This window comes from Antechinus flavipes, chromosome 2 (genome assembly GCF_016432865.1).
Source record: "Antechinus flavipes isolate AdamAnt ecotype Samford, QLD, Australia chromosome 2, AdamAnt_v2, whole genome shotgun sequence".
NCBI lineage: Eukaryota > Metazoa > Chordata > Mammalia > Dasyuromorphia > Dasyuridae > Antechinus > Antechinus flavipes.
This window is the reverse complement of record NC_067399.1, coordinates 1291659-1311051: the sequence shown is the minus strand read 5'-3', so window position 1 is coordinate 1311051 and position 19393 is coordinate 1291659. Positions and strand designations below refer to the sequence as shown.

At 39.1% G+C, this 19393-nt stretch overlaps 1 protein-coding gene and 1 pseudogene across 2 annotated transcripts in view; both read right to left on the bottom strand.

The window, feature by feature from the left end:
• The window catches only part of LOC127547246 (zinc finger protein 260-like), a 149672-nt gene that overhangs the window by 60729 nt on the left and 69550 nt on the right, over positions 1-19393 (bottom strand). The window lies entirely within an intron of this gene.
• On the bottom strand, positions 13658-19365 carry LOC127552310 (zinc finger protein ZFP2-like; annotated as a pseudogene).

Genomic DNA, 19393 nt, shown 5'->3' with positions numbered 1-19393 from the left:
AAGTTCTGGCCCATAACATCTCTTTGTAGGATTAAATCAACCATACTGAACCATGCTAAATTAGATAACTATTGTCTCTATCCATTCCCCTGACCTTGTACCTTGTAAGAATCCTTTGTTTCAAGTTCAGAGTTCTGGCCGATAACGGTTTGGTCCCAGGGCTGAATGAGACTATGGTCTCCAAGAATCCAGCAAGCAATGACCTATATACATGTGGCTCAGACTCAGAGGATAGATTGAGGCAAGGATGGAGTCAGGGTGCTGAGAGTGGGAACTGGACTCAGGCTGGGGTGAGCCACTGGAAACAGGATGATGGGAGGGGATATGGGGGAGATGGGGAGAGGCATCTTGATAAGACAGTATCTGATATTCTAATAGCTTGGGATGGGGAGAGGCATTCTGATGTTCTAAAATATAAGATCTTTTATCCTTATCAAATATTCTGATTAAGAGGAAGAGGAGGTTTTGCAGGATTGAGCAAAACAATTATAAACTGAGGCAGAACAATTAGGAAAACTGAGTCAGGATAATCTATTCCCTCAGTTGATGACCCACACTGGGTGAGGTCATTTGATAGCACCCACTTTGGAGACCACTTGTAGCATAAATGGTGACTCAGAGGAACACTCAGGGATCCACACTTTGGTAAACTGAAAGGGAATTACTAAAACTAATTTCAGTAAGAAACACTATGCAAATGCCATATAATCCTCAAAGAAAATATGCCAGAACTTTTAAACCCATCATTAGGCACATCTTGGTTTGGTGTAACAAGAGTCACAATAGCCAAGAGTTCCTCTTCTTCATAACAAGGGACGGCTATCTGAACATAGGCTTGGAATCATAATCCCAAACTTGAGGTCCCATTTGTTTCACAAAAAAAGTTTTCTTTTTTGAACACACATGATGTACAAAGCAAAATTCCTTTTACATTAATAGACAAGGAGATTCCCAATGACATTATCTCTAAATAGGAAGGATAAAGATGAGTCGGCAGAACTCAGTGCCTGGGGCTTTGCTCAAGAGTATTAAATGTAGGGACAGTAGATGATACAGTGGGTAGAGTGCTGGGCAGAGGGTCAGAGAGACATCTTCCTGTTTGACCCTGAGGCAAAACCCAGTCCTGTTTGCCTCAGTTTTCTCATCTGTAAAATGAGCTGGAGAAAGAAATTGAACATGATTGAAATGACTGAAAAAACAATACCTACATTTAGGTGGTGCTGACAGCTTTTGCTGTCTTTCAGCAAACTAGAAACCACAAGTTAATGCCTGGTTAGTAAGAATAGTTAAAATTGATAGGTACTAGATGGCATGGGCAAGTTTCTCCTCTGACTTGCTCTTGTTCCCAGTTCCAAGCAGTCAAGTGTCCCATAGTGTCTGGCACCTGAACCATGACTGAAAATGAAGACTGTTTTTTATGTATCTAGGTATTCCCTGCAGGAACAAAAATCCTATTTAAATCTGGGAAAGACAATGGCCAGTGACCTATTTTGCCCCTATTTGATCAAAGCAAAGTTTAAATCATTTGTGGTCTTTCTTATCCAAAATGTAGATACCTTGCCTCCCAAAACAGAGAATCTTTGGAATTGTTTTCAGAAATCCTTAGTTAAAAATAAACAAATGAAAGCAAATTTTTAGTAGTAGCTTTTTGTGGGCTGAAACTATTGAATCAATGCACTGAGGTCAGGACTGCCCAGCACTTGAGGCTAATTACGGATTTGACAGTATTCTATGGGTATATGCTTGGAAAATGGTCCTTTCCACTATCCGTACTGGCTCAATGATTGGTGTATAGAGGATTGTAGGAGGGACTAGGGGGTGGAGTAAGATAAGCCAGACAGTAGATGAGGGAGAAGGCACTTGCAGAGATTCTCTTCCTTCCCCTTCACTTCTACCCCTAAAGACCAAGAATAAAGACTGAGGACTTTTGCTTATTCTGATTCCGGCTGATTCTGGGGTGTCTTGAGGGCTAGCGTGGTCATCACAGCTTTTGTTAATCATTTTTTGGGAAGATGTCTTGGGTTTATAACCCCAGTAGAACTACTGCTGAATCAAATGGTATGCATAGTTTGATAACTTTTTGAGCATAGTTCCAAACTGCTCTCCAGAAATGTTGGATCCATTCACAGTTCCACTAACAATGTATCAGCATCCTAGTTTTCCCACATCCCCTCCAACTTGGTCATTATCATTTCCTGTCATCTTAGCCAACCTAACAGGTGTGTAGTGGTATCTCAGAGTTGTCTTAATTTACATTTCTCTGATTAATAGTGATTTGGAGCACCTTTTCATGTGACTACATATAGTTTTAATTTCTTCATCTGAAAATTGTCTGTTCATATCCTTTCACCATTTATCAATTGGAGAATGGCTTGAACTATTATAAATTCGAGTCAATTCTCTATATATTTTAAAAATGAGTCCTTTATCAGATCCTTTGGATGTAAAAATGTTTTCCAAGTTTATTGCTTCCCTTCTAATTTTATCTGCATTAGTTTTCTGGTTTTAATTTCTTTATTTGAAAATTGCCTTTTCATATCATTTGACCATTTCTCAATTGGAGAATGGCTTCAATTCTTATAAATTTGGGTCAATTTTCTATATATTTGAGAAATGAAGCCTTTATCAAAACCTTGAATGCAAATTGTTTTCTCAGTTTAGTTGGAGTTCTTTTGGCTTTTTTGCTCATTTCTTTTAAAATTTGATAGATATTTTTAAGGCAAAGGGATGATAGCCCCTTTAGTTTTCTGTGGTGTTTTTCTTCTTTATAATATAATGGTTCTCTCTGGCAGCAGGTTTCTCAGGGAGGTTTTCTGGAGGCAGCCTTAATTTCAGTTAAAAGTAATAATCACCCCAAATGCAGCCAGGTGATAAAAATTCAAATGTTTATTTCTTATCTCTTTCCAAGCCCAGTTAGCTTTCTTAGAGGCCTCTCTCTCTCCTTGGTTCTAAGAGCCCTTGCAGCTTTGCCCTTTGCTTCTGCCTCTGCTTCCTTCAGCCTCCAGCCAGAACAAAGGCGGAAGATGGAATAAATCTCTTATCTCCTTGCTTGGGGCTGGGCAGCTTTCTGGAGAACCTTTCAGACCAGCCTTGGTCTCAGTGGGGGAAGTGCAGGAGCCCAGCCACCATAGTGGTGTGAGATGAAGTGAGTGAATCTGGCTGCGCCTCCGAGAGAGGGCTTCCCTCTGAACTAACTCAACTGGTTCACTGAAGGTCTATTTATGCTCCTTCTCTGAGAGTGGGATTGTGGGAGCCAAGAGTGGGATTATGGGTTTCCTTCCAGAGTGCTCTCTGGTCCTAAGAGCTTCTTGCTTATATGAGTTCTCTAAAGGTATGAACACAAGCATTGTTTCTATCAGTTCTACTTAGTACCTTGTTTCAAGTTCTGGCCCATAACATCTCCTCGTAGGATCAGATCAATCATACTGAACCATGTTAAATTAGATAATTATTGTCTCTATCAACTCTATCAATTCTTAATACTTTGTAAAGATTCCAACAGTTTTCTTTGGGGCCAATGTTTTTGACTGACTTCCAGTACTGAGTATTTGTAGCCAGGTCCCGAGTTCCTGGGATTCTGTGGCTTACAATTTGCCTTTTGTGTGGTGATCTTTTTCTTCTAGCCCGGTTAGCTTAGAGGCCTATCTCTCTGCTTGGTTCCAAGAGCTCTCTCCAAATGTCTTTAAATCCAAAGGTCTGGTCCTTAAGCCTCTGCCTCTGCTTTCTTCAGCCTCCAGCCAGCTCCAGTCTTCATGTCATTCCGCTGAAATCTCGACTTGTAGCGTCTTCACTCTGAAGAACTTCGACTGGCCCATTGGCCTATTTATGCTCCTTCCAGAGAGAGGGATTATGGGTTTTCTCCCATAGTGCTCTCTGGCCCAATGACTTCAAGGGAGGTGTGAACTCATTGAACTCCAATGAGTAAAGGTGTGAACACAAGCCTTGTATTGATTAGTTCTACTTAGTACCTTGTTTCAGGTTCTGGCCAAAACATCTTCTTGTAAGATTAGATCAACTCTAATTAGTTAGCAGTTAGTAAGGATTCCAACACTTTTGTATTTGCTTTTGTCTGTCATACAGCAAATTTGCTAAACCACTAGCTTGTAACCAAGACAGAGTAGCCTAAGAACCTCACAGTTGATTTCCCAGCACAGGAACTTGACTCCCCACTCTAGCTCTTTGCTCTGGGCTCCCTACCCTGTGGTATGTGTTCAGCAGATTGTCCCCTTGCCTGATTGGAACAGACCTGTTCTGAAATTCTTCCAAAGTGTCTTCTTCTGGAAATGTGTTGTACTCTAAATATTTGTGAGTTCTGTTACTCCAAAAACAGAGCTCAGAGGTCTAATTTGATGTTGCTTTGAGAAAATGAGATGAGATCACTCCAACATTTTGGCTCTGCCCCACCTAGATTTAGTAATTTTAACTATGAAATGTGAATAGGATGAACTCTCCCATAAAACAGAAGTGAGTAGCAGACTGGATTAAAAGCCAGAATCCTACAATTTGTTGTTTACAAGAAACTAATGTAAAGCAGAGTAACACATACAGAGTAAAGGTACAAGGTTAGAGCACAAACTATTATGCTTCAGGTGAATTAAGAAAAGCAGGAGTAGCCATCCTGATCTCAGATCAAGCAAAAGCAAAAATAGATCTAGTTAAAAGTGACAAGGAAGAAATGTACATCCTACTAAAAGGTACCACAGAGAATAAAGTAATGTCAACACCAAATATATATGCACCAAGTGGCATAGCATCCAGATTCCTAGAGGAGACGTTGAGAGAGCTTCAAGAAGAATTAATAACAGCAGAACTATACTAGTTGGGGATCTCAACCTTGATCTCAGAACTAAATAAATTGAACCACAAAATAAATTAGAAAGAAGTTAAGGAGGTAAATAGAATTCTATGAAAGTTAGCTCTGATAGACCTTTGTAGAAAAATGAATGGAGACAGAAAGGACTACACATTTTTCTCAGCAGTACATGGAACTATTACAAAAATTGACCATGTATTAGGACATAAGAACCTCAAAATCAAATTCACAAAGACAGAAATAGTAAATTCATAGATTGATAGATGAGTGTATATATCAATATAAATATATGTATATGTACATAAATGAGTTGTCCAGGATCAGAAAGCTAGTCAATATTTGAGGCAGTTGGAATCCAGTTTTTCCTGAGTCTATGTTCCATAATTAGCTATCTATAATCATCACAACAGGCTTTAAATTTTTAATTTACAATGTTATTTTCTTCATCACTTTCTTAAGTCTAGACAATCATCAAAACAATGGATCAAGTCCTGCTGATGTAGCGTTTGTCTCTTTCAGAGGTGTAGATGGTTGTACTGAAAATTTAATAAGTGCTCATTCCAGCACACATTGGGTGGATATAACTTTGGACAATTTGATCTTCTATGCACTCGTGATTGGAGAAAGAACAGTCTGGTCCTTGCTCCTGTGGAAATTTATTTAGTGAATCCTGGGCTGATCTCAGTTGTCTTGCCTAATTTTTTGCCATGACTTTTGTGGCTCTGGAGGAAATACTGATGATTTTGCACAGTTCTGCCTCATTTAAGTCCAGTTCGCTCATGAGTCAGGACCTCAGATTACTGCACCTGAAATTAGGAAAACCTGGCTTTAAGTTGTTCCTTAGACATTTCCTAGATTTGTGATACCGAACAAGTCATTTAATTCTTATAGGCCTCACTTCCCTCATCATCTCTAGAATGAGGGAGCAAGACTGAATGACCTCTAAGGTGCCTTTTCACTCTACACCTATGGGTTCTATGAAAGGCAGGTCCTCAAAAAGGAGGCACCAAAGTGAGATCCTAGGTGCAATGACAAAGGATGGTTTCACTGCCTCAAAGGGACAGCACACTCAAGATTAAAAGTTAAGGGACAGACCCTCTGCTTGCTATCAGGAGGAATTAGCATTCTCCAGGTATCTGCATCCTGAGAAAAAGACTAATTTTCTTGTACTAATTATTGCTCTGAACTCTGAGTAAAATACCTTCTTCCTTCTTGGACTAGAATTATTTAGGGTTAGGAGTAGTGTTAGGAACCAATTCCATTTATGCAGTGATGAAGAGAGCCATCTACACCCAGAGAGAGAACTGTGGGAACAGAGTGTGGAACACAACATAGCATTCTCAGTCTCTCTGTTTTTATTTGCTTGCATTGTGTTTTCTTTCTCAGTTTTTCTTTTTCTTCCTTCTTGATCTGATTTTTCTTGCTCAAAAAGATAACTGCATAAATATGTATACATATATTGGATCTAAAATGTATTTCAACCTATTTAACATGTATTAGACTACCTGCCAGCTAGGGGAGCGGGTGGGGGAAAGGAGGAGAAAATTTGCAACAAAAAGTTATGCAAGGGTCAATGTTGGAAAAAGTACCCATGCATATGCTTTGTAAATAAAACACTTTAATTAAAAAAAAAGAAGAATTATTGTTAGGGTTAGCTTTGCTTACTGTGGCTTGCTGTCTCCAGCATTCTCTCTCTCTCTTTCTCTCTCATTTTTTATTTTTACCACTTATCTCTTTTGAATCTAATCATCAATTCCTTCCCCAAAATTCAATGATATCCTACCATGGGGACATTGTGTTGTATACTGAGTTTCATTCCTGGAAATTGTACATTAGTGGATGTGATGCCATAGGCTTAAATAACTAGAACCCAAGATAGATTATAAAGGAGAAATATTTCAGTTTTCAATTTGATGGCAGAAGAGATCATCCGCAAATGAAAGTTTTATAGAGATTTTATCAGAAACCTGACAGTTGTCATGTTGTATTTTAATGTGATTTTCTTGGCATGTTATTGCATGTGGAATTTTTCACGGGGTTTTCTTGGTATGTTGTTGATGTGTTGAATTTTGACATTTTTTTCCATATCTTTGGTGTGTTGAATTTTTGATGGAGTTTTCCTGGCATGTCATTGGTGTGGTGAATTTTGTGTGGTTTTCTAGGTGTTTCATTGCCATATCTTTTCTGTTTCTTGCTCATTTTCTTTTTTCTTTTCTTTTTTTTGGGGGGAGGTATTATTTCTTCTTTTCCTTTTTTCCTCCTTTTTTCTTTTTCTTTTTCTTTTTTCCTTTTTTTTTTTTTTGCATTTATGATAGAGTTCTGCTCCTGTGATAAAGAGGACGCTGTGCAAAACTTCCATAAACCCCTTATTCTTATAAGGAGTATCTTTGTTTGCTTTTTTTCAGGTTTCCCAGACTTTGCCTTCTAAATTGAGATTTGAGGCTGCCCCAATGATCTGCTCCTCTACTGAGCCAGAACTTGAAGGTCTCAGTTGCTGATCTGCTGTGGTTAAGACCTTCTCATCAGCTTTCTCAGAGTCTGGGTGAGTTGGGCTGAAGACCCTTTTCAACACAGTGACACTGATCTTTCTTGCAGTTTTTCCAATCTGTCTTCAACTGGAGAGTGGTTTCATCTCATTAGACTTTGTTCAGAGGCTTGGTTTTGTGTGGTTTTCCAGGAAAACTGGGAGAGTTCAAGTAGCTTGCTGACTTTACTCCACTATCTTAGTTCTACCATTAGAGGTTAGTCTCTGTCTCTATCTCTGTCACTCTCACTTTGTGGCTCTTTCTGTCTTTCTGGCTCTCTTCCTCTGTTTCTCTCTTTTTTATGTGTTTTTATGTGTTTTTTTCATTCTCTCTCACTCACTGACTCTATTTCTGTTTCTCTGATTGTCTCTGTTTCATTCATTTTTTTAAAAAAAATGTTCTCTCACACTCTGGTTCAGTCTCTCTCATGTGGCACTTTATCTATTTTCTCTCTTTCTGGCTCTCTCTATCTCTTTTAATCATTTTTTTTTCTTTCTCACTCTCACTCTCTGACTTATTCATGCTGCCAGTCTTTGTCTGTCTGTCTCTGTTTCTCTTTTCCTCCCCTTGTTTTTTTTTTTTTTTTTTTTGACTTTGTTTCTTTCTCTCTCACTCTCTCTCTCACTCTCTGGGTTCTCCTCTCCCCATCTCTCTCTCTTACAGTTTTTTCCTCTCTGTGTCTCTCTCTGCTCCCTCTCTCTCTTCTTCCTTCCTTCTCTCCCTCTCTCTCTCTATATCTCCTCATGACACATTCACATTTTTCTTTCTCTGGCTTATGCTGAACCATTATCTTTGCTTCTCTCCATATATACCTTTGATACTTCCCTTCTCTATTTCTTTCTGTCTTTGTCTCTGTTTCTTTCTCTCTCTCTTTTTTTTTCACACTCTTACTCTCTGGCTCTCTCTCTGCCTGGGATTTCCTTTGTCTCCTTTCTCATGCTGGTTGGCTCTGGTTTGCTCCTTCTTGTCCTGCCTCTGTCCCCTTTTGTATCTTTTTCTCTCTATCTCTTTTAATCATTCTTTTTGTCTCTGCATTTCTCACTCTCTCACCCACTTTCCCCTTTCTCTCTGCTTCTGGCTATCTCTGTCTCTGTATCTCTCTGGCTCTCTCTGTTTCTCTCTCTCTCATTCCCTCTCTCTCTCTCTTTCTCCCTCCCTCTCAGCCTCTGACAATTTTTCTCTGTTTCTTTCTCTCACTCACTATATGTCTGGCTGGCTCTCTCTGTTTCTCTCACTCTTTGTCTCTCAGTTCATCTGTGTCTTTCTATCTCCATAGCCCCCTCTGTTTGTCTTTGCTTTCATACTCTAGTGCTATTTCTCTTTCTCTTTCTCCTTCTCTCTGTATTTCTCTCTGCCTATGTTTCTTTCTCATTCCCTTTTTCACTATCTGGCTTCTTCTAGCATTTTCTCTGTTTGTCTCTCTTTCTCACTCTGTCTCTCTCTTTTAATTATCTCTGTTTCCACCGTCCCCCTCTGTCTTAGTCTCTCTGTTTCTTTCTCTTTTTCTCAACCTTTTTTTTTTTCAATATGTGGATTGCTTTACATTGCTTTGTCTGGTGTAATTTCTGTCTCTCTTTGTCTTTTTGCCTCTGACTCTTTCTCTGTTTCTGTCTCTTTTTCTCTCTCTTTTCTCTTTTTCATTCTCTATGTCACTCTGTCTCTCTTGCTCACTTTTTATCTCTCTGTCTCTCAATGTCCTCTGGGTCTCTTTCTCTTTCATCCTCTTTTTCTTTCTTTCTTTCTCACTCTCTGGCTCTCTGTCTTACTGTCTCTGCCTGTCTTTCTCTTTCTCTCTGAGTCTGTTCCTTTCTCTCTCTTTCTCTGACTTCCTCTTTCTCTGTCTCTCTATTTTGCTCTGGCTTGCTTTGGCCTTCTCTCATTTTCTCTGTCTCATTGTGTCTTTTTATCAGACTTCCTTTGCTCCTCTCTCTCTTTTTATCACTTTCTATCTCTCTCTTTCTCTCTCCTGCACTTTCCTTCTCTCCTCTCTTGCTTCAGTTTGTGTGGCTTGATCTCTCTGTTTCTGTCTCCTCTATCTCTGTTTCTACCTTTGTTTCTCTGACTCAGTATTTTATTTCTCTCTCTCTCTTTCACTTTCTGGCTCTCTCACTTTCTCTTATTTGTCTCTCTTCCTCTTCCTCTGTTTCTCTTTTCTCTGGATTTCTTTCTCTTTTTTAATTCTCTCTCATTCTCTGACCTTACTTCTCTCTCTTTCTTTCTCTGTTTCTCTGACTCTGTTATTTTCTCCTTTTTAAATATTCTCTTTCTCTCACTCTCTGGCTCAGTCTCTGTCATCTGGCACTTCCTTTTTCTCCTTTGTCCCTCTGGTTCTCTTTGGTTCTCTCTGTCTTATTATCTGTGGCTCTGTCTTCTTTTGTCTCTTTTAATCATTTTTTAAAACTTTCTCTCTCCTCCTCTGACTTATTCATTCTGCCCATCTTTCTCTGTCTTTGTCTCTCTTCCCTTTTTTATTTTCTCTGTTTGTCTCTTTCTCATTCCCTCCCTTTCACTTTCTGGCTTCTCCTCTCCCTGTTTCTATATATATATTTTTTGTCTCCCTCTGTATCTCTCTGTCTCTTGCAGTCTCTCTCTCTCCTCTCTCTTTCTCTCTTCTTCCCTCCTTCCCTCTCTCTCTCCATGTTTCTTTCTGGCTTATGCTGACTCATTCCCTCTGTTTCTCTCTCTATATACCTTTGATACTCTCTCTATGTCTCTTTGAATCTGTCTCTGAGTCTATTTCTCTGTCTGTCTATGTCTGTTTCTCTCTCTCTTTTTCTTTTTTTTTTTTAACTCTCTTTCTCTGTGGCTCTCTGTCTGTCACTTCCTTTATCTCCTTTCTTTATGTGGTTTGCTCCCTCTTGCCCTGCCTCAGATCACTTTCAACTCTTTTTCTTTCTATCTCTTTTAATCATTCTTTTTTCTGTTTCTCCCTCTCTCATACACACTTTTCCCTTTCTCTCTGCTTTTGTCTGTCTCTGTATCTGTTTCTCATTCTTTTTTTCAGTTTTGCTTTCATATTATAGTGCACTCTCCCTCTCTTCTTAGCTCCCTCCCTCCCTCCATACCCTCTTTCTGTCTGTCATTCTCTGGAATGCTTTGATCCCAGACAGTTTTTCAGAGTTGAAAAGGAAGAAAGATGAAAGCAGGTTCAATTGTTTTGGAGCAATAACAAAGCTTATTTCCTGACCTCAAAGAGCAAAATATGGTCAAGTCTGCATTCAGAATATCATTTTGCAAGCCTAGAGAGGGGAGAGTCTGCCTTCAAAAAGACCCAGTCCTGGTTCTGTGATTCTCAGTAGTAGTCTTGTTCCTGGATATTCTCTGAACCATAACTTGCCTGACTTATCCTAAAATTTTAAGGGAATTTTTCAAACCAGAAGAGCTGATTACCTCAGCAGTGCTGGCTTTCTCAGTGTACAAGACAATAGGGAGAGTTTTCCTGGGAAGAGTTGTGACAGTTACATTGCAAAGACATTTGTGCAAAGTCCTTTGTGCCCCTATTTCTAGTGTTTGAAATAAGCCTTCTTCTTCAATGAAGGCAATACGATCTCCAAACTGTTGAGGATGTTGAGGGTCACCCAATGATTCTAAATGATGGATCAGAGAATGTAGAGAGCTGGAACTATGCACTGAGATCGGGACTGCCAGGACTACTGGGACTGCGAGCTCTTGAGGCTAACTTCTGATATACTCTATGGGCATATGCTTGGAAAATGGTCCTTCTCACTATCTTGTGCTAGCTCAATGATTGGTGTATACAGAGGATTGTAGGAGGGACTAGGAGGTAGAGTAAAGCTAGTAAACACACTCTGGGCAGTAGATGAGGGAAGGTGGTCGCAGAGATTCTGCTTCCATCCTGTTCAATCCTGAGTCTGGGGACCAAGAGTAAAGATTGAGGACTTTTGCTTATCCCGACTCCGGCTGATTCTGGGATGTCCTGGGTGCAAGCGCGGTCGTTACAAGTGAATAAAACACAAATATCAGATCGTGTTTCTGAATGTTTCTCAATCAATAAAGATTTGTGGAATCCTAGGGCAGCTAGGTGCCATAGTAGAGAGGCCTTGAGCAGGAAGACTTCTATTTATGAACTCAAATCTGGCCCCAGCCACTTACTAGCTATGTGACCCTGGACAAATCACTTAACCCTGCTTTCCTCAGCTTTGTCAATTATAAAATGAGCTGGAGGGAGAAATGACCAACCTTTGGCAAGAAAACCTCAAATAAGGTCACAAAATGTTCCAGAAAGCTACAAAAAAGACTCCCTTAAAACTATAGAAGAAATTAGAGCTTTTAAGGGCCTGAACAAGCCCTGTGAGCAGAGAAGAGGATTAAGCCAAGACACTTTCCAAAATGTTTGTAGTGGTGGCAAAGTACTGGAAAGCTGCAGGGCTGCCCATTCATTGGTGATTGGCTGAACGAGTTATGATATAGGGTGCTGAAGGAATACTATTTTGCTGTAAGAAATCATGAGTTCAGGATCTTAAAAAAAAGAGAAAAAAAAGAAAAGAATGACTTTGAGTGAATAAGATATTTTGTCCATTATACTCAAATTTACTATAAATGATTATCCATATCCAGAGAAAGAACTGATAAATAAAAGTATGTATAGAATAATTTTACACATACAAACACACAAATGTATTGGTGTTTAAGGGGAGGCATCTCTAGGGTGGGTGAGGGGGGGAAATGAAATTTCCTTTACAATTTTATGACATATTTAAAACAGGAAGTTGTATATAACAGATTTATAGTTTACATAGTCATCTTTGTTACTATAATGAAATTAAAAATCCTTGTTTTATTCCATAAATTAAAAATGTAACATTTTTAAAAGACATATAATAGAAGTAGAAAGGATAAGATTTAGCAACTGCTTATACATGTGGGTTATGTAAAGGTGAGATATCCAAATGAACACTTGAGGTTTCAAATATGATTAGAAGCATAATGGTGCATATTGTTACAGATTAATCCCTGTATATGATTGTGTGTGTTCCTGGGACAAAAATAAAAAAAGTTCAGGAAAGGCCTGGGTTTAGAGAAAGATAATGTTTTGCAATGAGCAATGCTGAATGAAATTCTTTCTCCTCTCCTTTTTTCTCTTTCTTTAACCTGTACAAGTCCATTGACCAAATAACTGAACAACACCCCTTTAAAGATTTCATTTTATTTCACTCACCTGTTGACTCCTTCAATACTTATACAACAATTTACAGATGCTGTGATACTATTTCTCTCTTCTTTCTCTGGCTTCCCCTCTTTTATATCTGTCTGTCTCTCTTTCCCAGTCTCTTTGGCTGTCTCCCTCTCTCTTTCTGGCCCATTCAGTCTCTCCTTCTCTCTAGCTTGCTCTGGCTCATTCTCTGACTCTCAGTTGCTATCTTGGCACTTTCTGGCTCCCTTCCTCCTTTTCACTCTCACTTTAGTAGGTAGGCGTTACACAATTGTTAACTTATGATGACGATTATATTCAGACACTCCCAATAGCACCTCAGCACCCCTGAGAAAATGGCTCTCCCTCCCTATCAGGTCCTTACCCACCCTTCAGTTCCCCATGGCTTCTACAGGTACCATCCTGCCCCTCCTCCCCCTCACCCAAGGTAAGGAGACTGAGTCCTGGGAAATAACCAGCCTGTGGGAGTCCCTCTCCTCCTTCTCCACCCTCCCATTTTATCTACAGAGTATCATATTCAGAGTAAGCAGGGATGGCTACATTGCTACATGTGTCTTTGTTTTTGGCAACATGTATCTTTGTCAGGAGATGACATTGTGTCTCCTCCAACCCGATCTTTTCACTTCTCCTTTGTGGTTTAGGGCACAGCCATGCTTCCAGCCTCTCACGCTGTCAATTTCAGCCCAACATCTGTGTCATTATCCACTCCTCATCCTCTCCCATCTGACATTTCCAATCAGTTCCCAATTCTTTGTTCTTCTCCCCCACATCTCTCTTGTCTGTCACCTTGATGCTAAGGTTGCTGTTCTCCTCCCCCCAGCCCTCATTCTGGACCATTGCAGGAGTTTGCTGCTTAGTCTTCGCTGCCAGGCTCTCCCCTCCATTCCATTCTCTGTGCTCTGAAGCTGCAATGAGATCCCCAAAGTGCCAAGCTGCCCAAATCAACACCTTGTTCAAAAAATCCCAGTGGTTCCTCACTGACCAACATCAGATATTATAATTTTTGTGTTTATCTCCTCCCTTCAGGATTTCAAATTTGGAGGAAGCTTCATAATAGGTATCATTCTTAACAGGGATACATATATGCACACGCGCATACATACACACACATATACTTTATAAATAAGCACACACATTAGAGGCACATGTTTTAAAAAATGTTTTACTGTTAGAAGTGAATTTAATCAAAACAAATTAGGAGACTTCCTTCCAGATCATCTATTCTACCCTCCTCCTCAATTTCCAGACAAAGAAAGTTAACTTTAACGTACCCAAGATCACTCAGCTAAAAGGTGGAAGAATTAGGATCTAGACTCAGGTCCTCTGGTCCCAAAGCCAGTACTTTTTTCACTCTGATAATCAGAATGTTGTTCAAGTGTTTTAGTGCCATTGTGATGCAGTTGAGGTTTTCTTCCCAAAGATACCGGAGTAGTTGGCTATTTCCTTCTCTGGCTCAGTTCACACAGGAGGAAACAGGGTTAAGTGACTTACCCAAAGTAACAGTGTTTGAGATCAGATTTGGACTAATGAACACGAGCCTTCCCTGTTCCAAACCTAATGCTCAGTACTGTTTTCCCTCTATCCAGAGTCCTCTATTTGCGGCTCTACCTAACCGTCCAATAATAATAGCTAACATCTAATAGTGATTAATGAGGGCTAGGCTCTTTACAATTGCAATTTCCAACATGCTAACCCTTTAATATCATAGCCAACTGCACACCAAGGGCACACTAACACTTTAATGTCAAAGTATACCACATGCAAACATCACACAATTACTTATTAACATGGAACTATAGACCAAACAACATGTCACCTACACGCCAGCATGACACTTTGGCTTCAAATTCAGCTGGCCAATCACCTTCCAACTACTTGCTAGTGTCAAAACTGGCTCTTTGCCAATGATAAGAGCTATAAAGTTTAGTTAGGGAAATATGTGAGGATAAAGAGAGGATAACGCTGAAAGAATATCATTTCAGTGGGCAGTGTTCCTTGGCATAGAATGGCATGGTATGTTAGATCCTCTGCAAGGACTAAGTCCCAAGTTGGCTAATTTTATAAACCTTGGCTATAAGCTGGGGGTTGCTCTTGATGGGGGCTGGTCAGCACAGCTTGAGTTGGAATTGAATAGAATTGAATGAAGGGTTGGAATGCAATCACACCTTTACTAAATTAATTCCATTTGGGTCTAGAGGCCAAATGATGAATTCAGCTGCTCAAGAATAAGGTTACAACACTTAGCAACTCCAGTAAGTATTTGAGCAGTCTTTGTTTTAAAATTATACTTAAGATTTGGGGAGGAGGAGACCTTGAAAATTCTCCCTATGTGGAAAGAACTGGGACTTAACAGGTGTGTTCTCTTTGGAAAAGGTCAGAAAATCTTATTAGCTTTGGGGAAGACATTGCTAAAGGAAAACTATCCAATTCTAAGAAAGACTCAGTACAATCACCAAGGTGATAGTGGTATTTAGAAGTTTATTCCTAATATAGGAATGGTTGTTATCTGATAAGATTGACCACTGATGATAAAAATTATAAAACTGAGTCTGGAAGAATTTGTTTGCAAGTTATACCTTTGAGCCACTTTTAGTCTCAGCAACTTGATTCAAGTTGATCACCTGAAGTTGACAGAATGACAACTTTCCTGACCCTTAAGAGTGGGACAAGAATGAATGATTTAAAAACAAATGCTCTCCAAGCTTATAGCCTCCTTTAAGATGAGACCAAGGACTGCTAGGAGCCCACAGTGTTCAGAGCCCCAACCCTCACCCTAAATCAGGAAGACTCAACTCCCTGTATTTAAAACCTGTCTCAGTTTTTAGGTGTGTCAGCCCGGCCACCTCACTGAACCCTGTTTGCCTGAGTTTCCTCCTGTATAAAATGAGCTGGAAAAGGAAATTTCAAGAAACTTCTAGTATCTTGGATTCCATTGAAGTGACTGAACAACAAATCAGGCAAAAGACAACCAGGTTTAATTTGATGGCAATGGATTCCATGCATACATTCTATAAACTTAAACCTTCCTTCAGGAGAGATTGTATGAGTGGTCTAAAGACCACCAGGCCTAATTGTCACAAGTCAAGTCAAGTCAACTGAGAGACAAAGCTCTGAGCATTAGCAGTTTATTAAGTAAGGACAACTTTAATAATTAAAAGGACAAATGGATTCTCAATGGAGCTAAAAACCTGAAGGATGAAAGGTTCCCCTGTTCCCCATTTTAAATATTAAAAAAAAAAAAAAACCCAGGAGTTGGTAGGTGGGGAAAACAATATAAATAGGTAAAAGACTAACAGTATCATGGAAACAGGGACAATTTGATTGGTTGAAAGTCTGAAATGTGAATTGGTAAAAACCTCTCTTTTAATCTCAAAAACATTGATACTTTCTACCTGGATCTTGCAGAAATAAGTGATAGCAAATTTCCTCCAATTGTACAAAAATACCTAGAGACAGCATTTCCAGGAATGGCACTATCTTAGCTAGTATAGAGAACAGATCCTCTAGAACAAAATCACAATAATAAAACATATAGAAAATAATAAATTTCCTGGACATGAAATGATTTGCAAGTGGTTCTGAGAGAACAATTTCTATGGAATTTGAATGTTTTGTAAACATAATGCACTTTTTAACTGAAGCCAGTTTTCTTGCAATTAAAAGTGGCTGATAGGGAAAACTGAACTTTTGCTTCTAATTAAGAGGAATGGTGAACTTTTGAACTCATGAGCTTTTTCACTTGAAGATTCTTTTTGTTCTTTTGTTCTCAAAGAGGGTTGATGCCATCAGCAAGTGATGTCTTGATTTCCAAGTGACTTGGATGTAAGTGAGATAAAACTGGGCAAAGTCATCAGCCTTACTCCATCCTTCAGAACCATCTGAGCCCAGTGGCAAGATATAGGTCAAGACAACTGGTGATGGTCCCCCATTTCTGCCTAATGTATCAACCTATCAACATCTGACAGATTGTAGGGTCCCAAAGGTATGTTTTTTCACTGTTAGCACAGACAGATTACAAAGTTAAAAGATTTCACAGGTTCATTTATAGTCCAGTTGGTACCATCTCTGGCAGCTGCCTCTCTCCATTTGTTAAGGGAGTCAGATGTTTGCTTACCAATACACTTTGTGAACTTTCTTGGTGTCCTCTGTTGGGATAATTGGCATTGCTCATTCTTGACATTAAAGAATTCTGGGACAAGAAGAGAAGAGGAGCTTGTCACAAGGAAGGAAGAGGGCTGGTGAGTGGATAGCCACTGCACGAGTGGCCTTGAGATGGTAGGAGAAAGGAAGGACTCCATAACATAGGATAGATGCTCTGTGATGAACCCATGTGAAACATAGGCAAGAGTTGCACAGGATGGACAAATATTGCTGGATCTACATTGTTGGAACAATTTCAAATTGAAGAGATCACTGATCAGGATATCTGAGTATTTTAGGAATCACCATGTAGCTAGCTTTTCTTAATTCAGTCTATCTCCATTTATTTACATATCCCCATATTTCTTTGAATTCTTCCTATCCACTTTTTTCATGGCATCATATGCCAATATGTTCATTATCATAATTTGTTTAGACATTCTCCAAGTAAAAATCAATTTTTGCTACCAAAAAAACCAAACTAAAACAAAACAAAACAAAAATCCACTTTAATATTTTAGTGCAGATGGAGTCTTTCTTTCTTTCACTTCCTTAGAATTCATGCCTTTCTATAAGGCCTTTTTATCGAAAGTATAAACATTTGGTCACCTTTTAATAAATCCTGATACTATATGACTTACAGAACAGTTGGACCATCAATTCATAGCTACATACATTGTATTACTGTGTCTCTAATTGGATTCCCACTCCCCTCCCAATGCTATTTGCAGCTTTTGGAATTATCACTGTCAATCTGAATCTTGAATTTTAATTTTAATATAATTTTTAATTTAAGATGAAACCTCAGAGTTGTTATTCTTTCATTCTTAAAAGCATCTTAAGAAAATATCTTCTGCCTGAACAAATATAGCAAGAAATCTATTTCATTAGTTGCACAGACTTGTTTATTTAGGAAGGATGTGCAAGTTTCCTAAATCAACAGACATCTAGATTTAGAATTGCTGATATCTTATTGCCTCTTCCAAACTGCCAATCACATCCAGAAAGCTTAATGAACTCATGAGTCATTACTCCTAATTTGAAGCCGAGAACCAGTAATAATTGGCATTGAAGCATACCGATCATCTTAAAACTCTTCTTTGGCTTTCAAGATTTAGGTTTGGGACAGAGCCTAATGCTAATCTAAATGCACTGAGCTCCAGTTAAATTAAATTACTTTCCCAAGCCCAGAGTTGTAGAACCAAAATTTCAACCCATGGCCTGACTCCAAATATAGTGATCTTTCCATTCTGCCATGCTGTCCTTCAAATAGGAGACCAGGTAGCAAAGAAGGATCCAACATGCTAAAGAAGTTATCGGCCCCCTTTAGTCTTTTATTTTCCCTTCCTCACTGTCGCCATAGTGTTATAGTTAGAACTGGCCAAATACAAAAGGCATGAGCACTATCACATCTTCTCCCAGGGTTTTCTCCCCAATTCATTTTCCTCCTTATTTTAATGCCTTTACATTTCTTCACAGATCTGGCAATTAAGAGTAACAGTTTTATATAAAATCCTTTCCATATTGGTTGTATTCATAAGATTTCTCTCCAGTATGAATTCCTTGATGTTTAGTAAGGTATACCCTTTTTGTAAAACCCTTTCCACACTGGTTACATCTAAAAGGTTTCTCTCCAGTGTGGATTCTCTGGTGTACAGTAAGAGATATCTTTTTTGTAAAAGCCTTTCCACATTGTTTACATTCATAAGGTTTTTCTCCAGTGTGGGTCCTCTGATGTACAGTAAGAACTCCCTTCCTTCTAAAAGCCTTTCCACAGTGGTTACATTCATAAGGTTTCTCTCCAGTGTGGATTCTCTGATGATCAGTAAGAGCACTCTTTTGTCTAAAAGCCTTTTCACACTGGTTACATTCATAAGGTTTCTCTCCAGTGTGGTTTCTTTGATGTATACTAAGATCTCCTTTATAACTAAAAGCCTTTCCACAGTAGTTACATTCATAAGGTTTCTCTCCAGTGTGGATTCTCTGATGTACAGTAAGAGTTCCATTTTCTGTAAAAGCCTTTCCACATTGGTTACACTTATAAGGTTTTTCTCCAGTGTGGTTTCTCTCATGTATAATAAGAGATTCCTTTCTAGTAAAAGACTTTCCACAGTGATTACATTCATAAGGTTTTTCTCCACTGTGAATTCTCTGGTGTAGAGTAAGAGTTCCACTTTCTGTAAAAGCCTTTCCACAGAGGTTACATTCATAAGGTTTCTCTCCAGTGTGGATTCTCTGATGTATAACAAGAGCATTCCTTTCTGTAAAAGCCTTTCCACATTGGTTACATTCATAAGGTTTCACTCCAGTGTGGATTCTCTGATGAGTAGTAAGAGTTCCTTTCCGTCCAAAAGCCTTTCCACATTGGTTACATTCATAAGGTTTCTCTCCAGTGTGGGTTCTCTGATGTACAGTAAGAACTACCTTTTGTGCAAAAGTCTTTCCACACTGGTTACATATGTAAGGTTTCTCCCCTGTGTGAACTCTCTGATGTGTAGTAAGACCGTCCTTTTTTGTAAAAGCCTTTCCACATTGGTTACATTCATAAGGTTTCTCTCCACTGTGAATTCTCTGATGTACAGTAAGCGTTCCCTTTCTTGAAAAAGACTTCCCACACTGTTTACATTCATAAGGTTTTTCTCCTGTGTGGATTCTCTGGTGTGTAGTAAGTCTTCCTCTTTTTACAAACGCTTTCCCACATTGGTTACATTCATAACGCTTCCTTCCAGTGTGGATTTTCTG